We start from the raw sequence: 7,994 nt of genomic DNA, 5'->3' as shown, positions 1-7,994 counted from the left end.
TGGAGTGAGGTTTAACTGCACATGGGATAAGACGGAGTGGGTTTGTTTTTACTTCATTTTATGATTTGTTTTTCAAGAGTGAGAGCCTTTGGCAAGCACCGGAGGAAGAGAGGAAACAGACTTCAATGCAGTGAGGACAGAGGCTTAAGCACCCGGGAACATAGCCCAAGGGGATGTTTGAGGAGCTAACGACCCATTCTTGGGGACAGAAAATATGGATTTTTTTTCCAGGCAGCGTATATTGAGCCCTGTGCTGGAGTCAGCAAGGACGGAGGGTGTAAGCCGCCAGGTGGAGGGAAACGCTGGGACCGAGAGAGGACCATGGGTGTGGCGGGCAGCCCGGGCCCCAGGAGCAGCCTCGGTGTGGCTGGTTTTAACAAAGGGCAAAGTCGATCAGTTGAGCATGAGCTCAGACTCTGTGTGCAGCCTGAGCAGGTCTTTTCTAGTCTCCAAAGGAAGAGGTTTAAGTTTCCAGAAAAATTTTTAAATGTATATTTCCATTTAAAACATACATAACAGGGACGCCTGAGTGTGGAGTTTGGGAAGATGATGAAAGTTCTGGAAATGTCAGTGTTGGCCGCACGACACTATGAATAGACTTAATGACATTGAACTGTGTGCTTTAAGGTGATGAAAATGGTGAATTTTTGTTATGTGTGTTTTACCACAATTTTTAAAAGATTTTACACAGTTTAAATAATACCTTATACACACACACATATACACATATACGTATATGTGTATATATGTATATGTATATATATATATGATTTCATTTATTTATTTGAAAATGAGAGAGCACGTGAGCGGGGTGCGGGGACAGAGGGAGAGGGAGAAGCAGACTCCCCAATAAGCAAGGAACCTGACACGGGGCTTGATCCCAGGACCCTGAGATCACGACCTACACTGATCGTAGGTCCTGACTGAGCCACCCAGGCGCCCCTAAATCTACTCATTTTTAAGTCGGGTTTTGTTGTTATTGTTTAATTGTAGGAGTTCTTTATATTCTGGACGTTAAGTTTCCAGAAGTTTCAACCAGTGTCCTCTTAGTATTGGCCAAGGGTTAATCTTCCTCAGACTTACTCATTTCTCCTTTTTGCCTAAAAATAAGTGTAGGACCATCAGAGGGAGAGATCAGGCCTCCCTGTGCACTCCAGTTAAACCAGCTCCCCACAGCTCCCCAAATATGCCTGCATTTTCATTTCTCTGACTCGGGAGGGCAGTTCTCTACCCGGACCTCCCTTCCCCAACACATCTCCCCTGCAATGCTCAACTCACTTTTCAAGATCCATTTCAAATGCAAGTCTTCTTTTAGTTTCTGGAGTAGCTCGCCTTCAAACTTTGGTCAAACACCCTCCTGCCCCAAAGATTTTGGAAGACCAGGGAACCCTTGTAAATGATCAAATTGATGATACCATAAGTTGAAATAGATTTAAATGAAAAGGTCTTATAAAAGCGATAGTTTAAAGTACAATTATTATCTCTCTCTCTCTCTCTTTTTTATTTCTCTTTTAAATGGGTCCGGTGGTGGCACAGCATACCCTGCAGAAGGTCTTGCCGTGCTGAATAGGTCCTGGGGCGTCGCTCGTCTGGGCAAACCTTCTGCTCCTCTCAGCATTCGATTGGACCTCCAGTAAAAACAAACAAACAAACAAACAAACTTTTTTTTTACTTTTGCCAGGGGAAAAAAAAAAAAAGGCAAGAGGGGCGCCTGGGTGGCTCGGTCATTTGGGCGGCTGCCTTCGGCTCAGGTCATGATCTCTGAGGGGCGCCTGGGTGGCTCAGTGGGTTAAGCCACTGCCTTCAGCTCAGGTCAGGATCTCGGGATCTGGGATCGAGTCCCGCATCGGGCTCTCTGCTTAGCGGGGAGCCTGCTTCCCTCTCTCTCTCTCTGCCTGCCTCTCTATCTACTTGTGATCTCTCTGTGTCAATAAATAAATAAAATCTTAAAAAAAAAAAAGGCAGATCTGAGCAACAGACATTGCCTGGGGGGATGTTTTAATATTTAGAGTCTGACTCATCAAATCCAGGTGGTAATCACTTAGATCCTTGGGCCACTGAGCAAAGATATACGGAAGAGCACGGAGCTCTTAATTAATGCATGACAAAGCGTAGAAGCAGTTTCCCTTTCTGGGAATGCAGTGCTTGGGCTGGTCCGACCACAGCATCATTGCTTTTGTTCAGCAGCAGTACGTTCCCTGGCTTGCACTCTGGGGTGATATTAGGTGGTAGGCGATTCTGCATAGATGTTGAATTGTATCAAAATGATGACTCTGTAAGTTTATTTTTATTTTCAGTATGTTGTTCCTTCATTTATCCATGGAATCTATCAGGGGAGACTTAAAGGGGACAAGGATAGATAAAAGGGACCATAAATTGAATTGTAGGAGTCAGGAACTGTGGCTAGAGAACGTTTGTCCGTGAACGTCACTAAATAACATGCATTGAAGTCTGGGCTAGGATCAGCGAGGGGAGCCTTCTGGTGGAAACAAACTGAAATTTGTTCTCAGCTCAGAGTCTGTACCTTCCCCTGCACGGTGACTAGCAGAAGCGCAGAGTGAAGAGAAATGTAAGCACTTTGAAGGGGTAAGGCTTAAGGCAGCTTCCGTCAGCACGATGAGAACTTTCTAAATCCCCATGGACTTTCCCCACTCTCTTCGGCGTGTTCTTCAAGCTAGTCACCCACGTCTCAGGGCTTGGTTCCTAGTGTGAATGCAGCACTGGGTGCCTCGTCTCACTAGTGACAATGACAGGGTTTCCCCAATACAAACTGAGACCCACTTACCACAGGTTTAAATATTCCAGTTTCAAGTCAAACTTATAACTATTAAAATATGTTCTGAGAATACACTGTATTTGTTTAGTTGATTATTTTTGGTTTGTTTTTTCATTCTAATTGCTTTATTAAGATACAGTTTACATAGCATAACATTCACCTGTGTTAGGTATACAGTTCAAAGAATTTCAGTATATTTAAAGAGATGTATCCTTACTACCACAGTCTAATTTTATTTTATTTTTTTAAAAAAGATTTTATTTATTTATTTGACAGAGAGAGAGACACACACACACACACACAAGTAGGCAGAGAGGCAGGCAGAGAATCGGGGGAAAGCAGGTTCCCTGCTGAGCAGAGAGCCAGACATGGGGCTTGAACCCAGGACCCTGAGATCATGACCTGAGCCAAAGGCAGAAGCTTAACCCACTGAACCACCCAGGTGCCCCAACACAATCTGATTTTAGAACATTTCCATCACCCCCAAAAAGATACCTCCTGCCCATTAACAGTCCCTCCCCTCATCTGTCCCAGCCCTAGAGAACTACTATTCTACATTTTTGCCTCTATCATGTTCTGTTTCTCAGACATTTCATTCAAATGAAAACATGCAGTCAGTGGTATTTTGTGTCTAGCTTGCTTCACCACGGCTTTGAGGTTCTCCCACTTTTTCGCATGGCTTAGCACATCATTCCTTTTTACTGTCAAGTGGTATTCCATTGCACAGATACACAACACTTTGTTTTGCATTTATCGGTTCTTGGACACTTGCGCGGTTGCCACTCTTTGGCTGTTAAGAATCATGCTGCTATGACCACTGTGGACAGGTCTTTGTGTGGGTGTATGTTTTCCTTTTTGGGGGGTAGAGAGCTAGATGTGGACTTGCTCGTTTCATGTAAGTCTGTATTTCATTTTTTGAAATACCGCTAGGCTGTTTCCCAAAATGGCAACCCCATGGCTTGGATTTGTCCACACCCACAACATCACATCCTGCTATCTGCCTTTCCCATCAGAACCCCTGAGAAAGTAAGAAATGGTATCTCACTGTGGTTTTGTCGTTTGACAGTGTGTTTTTTCCTAATGACTAATGGTGTTGAACATCTTCTCATGTGCCTGTTGGCCATTTGTACCTCTTCTTGGCAAAAGTATCTACTAAAATCACTTGGGGCATCTGGGTGTCTCAGTTGGTTAAGCATCGGCCTTTGGCTCAGGCCATGATCCCAGGGTCCAGGATCAAATCCCGGATCAGGGTGTCTGCACAGTGGGGAACCAGCTTCTCCCTCTGCCCCTCCCGCAGCTTGTGCATGCTCTCTTACTCTCCCCTTCTCAAATAAATACATAAAATCTTTAAAAAAATAAAATCATTCGCCTTTTTAAAGAATTGCGGTATAACTGACATAAAACATTACATTAGTTTCGGGTATACTATATGCCTTTGTCTTTTTTTTAGCTGAAATTTTTATTGAGATGATTGTAGATTCACAGGTTTGTGTAAGAAAAGCCCTGTTCACTTGCCCAGTTTCTCCCAAGGGGAACCTATCTTAGCGTATCACAACCAGGTTGTGGACATTGATACAATCTATCAATCTTACTCAGATTTCTTATTTTATTCCTGTGTGTGTGTGTGTGTGTGTGTGAGTGCGCGTGCGCACGTGTGTGTGCATGTGCGTGTGTACTTAGTTCTATGCATTTTTATCACCTATGCAGGTCTGGGGACCAAAGACCACTGTCAAAATTGGAACAGTTTTCGTTCCTGCAAGGACGTCTAGTGTGGTTCTTTATAACCATATCCAGCTACCACTCGCCACCGTTCCTAACCTCTGCCAACCACTAATCTGAGCTCCATTCCCATAATTTTGTTATTTCGAGAATGTCACATAATGGAATCATGGAGTGTGTGACCTTTGGAGATTGGCTTTTTTTTCACTTTGCATAATTCTCTGGAAAATCATCCAAGCTGCCGCATGGATCAGTGGTTCATGTGTTCTTATCCCTGAGCAGTAGTCTATGGTACAGATGTCATACAGTTTGTTCAGTCATTCCCCTGGTGAAGGGCACTGAGTGAGCTGCTTTGTCTTTGACTATTGTGAAGAAAGCCTCTATGAACATTTATGTACAGATTTTTACGTGACTTGAGTTTTCATTGCTCTGACATAAAGAGTGCAGTTTGCTGGGTCATATGGGAACCACATATTTACTTTTATAAGAAACTGCCAAACTGTTTCCCAGGGTGACCATACCATTTTACATTTCCACCAGCAGTGTATGAGTGGTATGATTTCTCTGCATCTTTACCAGCATTTGGTGTTGTCACTATTTTTAGTTTTAGCCGTTCTGAGAGTTTTATAATGATAGCTCATTGTGATTTTAATTTGCATTTTCCTGATAGTTAATGATGTTGAACCTCTTTTCATGTGCTTTCCTGATACCTGTATATCCTCATCAGTGAAATATCACTTCATGTCTTTTGCTGGTTTTCTAATTGGGCTACTTATCTTTTTGCCATTAAGTTTTGAAGGTTATCTATATACTCTGGACATAAGTTCCTTACATGATTTGCAAATATTTTCTCCCAGCATATATTGTCTTTTCAGTTTCTTGATAGTATCTTTTGATGTACAAAAGGTTTTAATTTTGATTAAGTCCAATTTATCAATTTTTTAAATTGCAGGTGCTTCTAGTGTCATATGTAAGAAATCATTGCCTAACCCAAGGTCAGGAAAATTTATTCCCATTTCTTCTAGGATTTTTGTAGCATTAACTTTTACATGTTGGCCTATGATAATTTTGAGTAAACGTTTTTTGTATGGTGTGAGGTATTTTTTATTTGTGAGTATCCAATTGTTTCCGTTTGGAAAGGGTATTTCTTTCTTATTGCATTTGGTTGGCACACTTATTGAAAATCAGAAATGTAAGCATTTATTTTTGGGCTCTCAATTCTTTTTCATTGATTCACATGTCTGTCCATATGCTAGTACTGTACCATCTTGATGACTATAGTATATTTTTTTATTTTGACAACTACACAATTACAATCTCCTATAAATTCAGGTTCTAATTTAGAACTTTTTGATTCCAGGGTATTCTACTTGAGGACATTCAGAGGCAGGCCCTTGCTCCCCAGTCTGTTCCTTCCCCCTTCTCTTCTTACTCCCAACTCTGTCTTATAGTGCTGTAAGTCTTTTGTACACATGTTCAGATGCCCCGACCTTCAGGTGTAGAATTGAGGTTCTGTTTCTGAGCTGTCAATCAGCAGGGAAAATACCCTCAGTTCCTAGAGGGCTCTCTCTGGCTCTCCCACATGGGCTTGCACATCTTAGAGCTACGATGCACTGAAATCTCTCTGACCTTCCTTTCTGCCATATTTTCCTTCTGCCTTTCTCTTTGCCTTTAGCTGGAAGAAATCTCTGCTTGGAAGGGTTCATGTGATCACACATGGTTCACCCAGATAATCTAGGATAATTCTCCTATTTTGAGGTCAACTGACTAGTAACCTTAATTACATCCTCGAAGCCCTCTTTTCTGTGTAATGTAACATATTCCTAGCGTCTGGTGATTAGGACCTGGACATCGTTGGAAGGTCATTATTCAGTCTACCACATGAGGGTTAGAATTGTTAAATTAGTGCTGTGGTTTTTAATTATCTGAAAATATTTTTAGGTCACCTTCACTTTGGAAGATTATTGTCACTGGCTATAGAACTCTAGGTTAGCAGTTATTTTCGTTCTGTATTTAAAGTGCTATCATTCCATTGTCTTCTAGCTTCCATCACTTCTACTGAGAAGTCAGCTGTTAATCTCATTATTACACCTTTGAAGACAATGCACTTTCTTTTCCATTTGCTTCTTTTCCAGTATTCTTTTTGTCTTTGGTTTCTAGCAGTTTTATTTTGAAATGCCTATGTGTGATTTCTTTGTGTTTACTATGCTTTGGCTTCTGAAATCTGTGAGATGATGGAACATATGAGTTCTGGAAAATTCTCTTTTGTTATTTCTTCAAATATTTCTTCCTTCCCATTCTCACTTCCTCTTGTGGGATTTGAATTACACACATATTAAAATTTTCCCATATATCCTACATATTTCTGTGCCCCTCCCCGTTCTTGTTTTTCGTTGTTCTTTAAAATTTGCATATTTCCTGTTGACCTATTTTTTTAGTTCACCTGTTGTTTCTTGTACTATATATTGTTCATAAACCCATAGACTGAGCTTTAATTTTGGAGACTGTACTTTCCATTTTAGAGTTTCATTTGATGTGTGTGTGTGTGTGTGTGTGTGTGTGTGTGTTTTCTTAAAGATTTCTGTTCTGTGGTAAAACCCTCTATTGGTTTCTTTTTCTCCATCTTGTCTTCCACTTTCTTAAACATATTATAGTTATTTTAAAATTCTTTTCTCCTATGGGTCTGTTTCTTGTACATATATTTCTTCCTTAATGACTCAATAGAGTTCTTTTCCTTGGCATTATAATATTTAAATGAATGAAGCATGTGTGTGTTTAAAATATTTTCTTCTTCCAGAGAGAGTTCACCCTTTTCCTTGCTAAGTAGGGAGAGTAGCGGCTGGTCACATCAGTTCACTAAGGGGCTGAAGCAGACTATGGTCTGGATTGAAGTTTTGGCATAGCTCAGTTTATAGTTGGTTCACCCTCCTCACACACTGATGTCCTCTGAAGCTTTCAGCTGAGAGCTTGATGTGTGTGCTGGGGCTCCGCCCCTTGGGCATATCATGAACTCCAATCTTTGTCTCATTGTTATACTGAGGTTGCCAAAGGCTTTCCTTTTCTGAGGGTTTTGGCCCAGCTTTTCTTCCTCTCATCCTTTGCAGCTCTCTTGAAGAGAAACTTTCCTCATTTGAGACCTTCCAGTTATGTCACTCCAGCTGCATAAAACTGCCAAAAGTCTGTGGGTTTCTGCATCAACCAGGAAGAGTTCCCTCATCAGGCGAAGACTGGATTTTGAACTTCTGCTCATATCCAGGAATTGGACCCAACATTTCCTCTGGGGACAGTGGCTGCAGAAGGTCAGCTTACTGTTTCATGGGTCTTCCCTCTGAAATTTTATATCTTTCTTTCCTTCTTGCTTCAGCAACTCTGTGAAGCCTTTAAGCAGACAATGTTTATATTTTATATAGCTTTTCTAGTTTCCTGGCAAAATCATTGGTCTGACATTAACAACTCCATCCCACTTAGAAGCATAATGTCAGTGCTGGAGGTGGTAATT

This window comes from Meles meles, chromosome 2 (genome assembly GCF_922984935.1).
Source record: "Meles meles chromosome 2, mMelMel3.1 paternal haplotype, whole genome shotgun sequence".
Taxonomy (NCBI): domain Eukaryota; kingdom Metazoa; phylum Chordata; class Mammalia; order Carnivora; family Mustelidae; genus Meles; species Meles meles.
Note: the sequence above shows the minus strand (reverse complement) of the source record.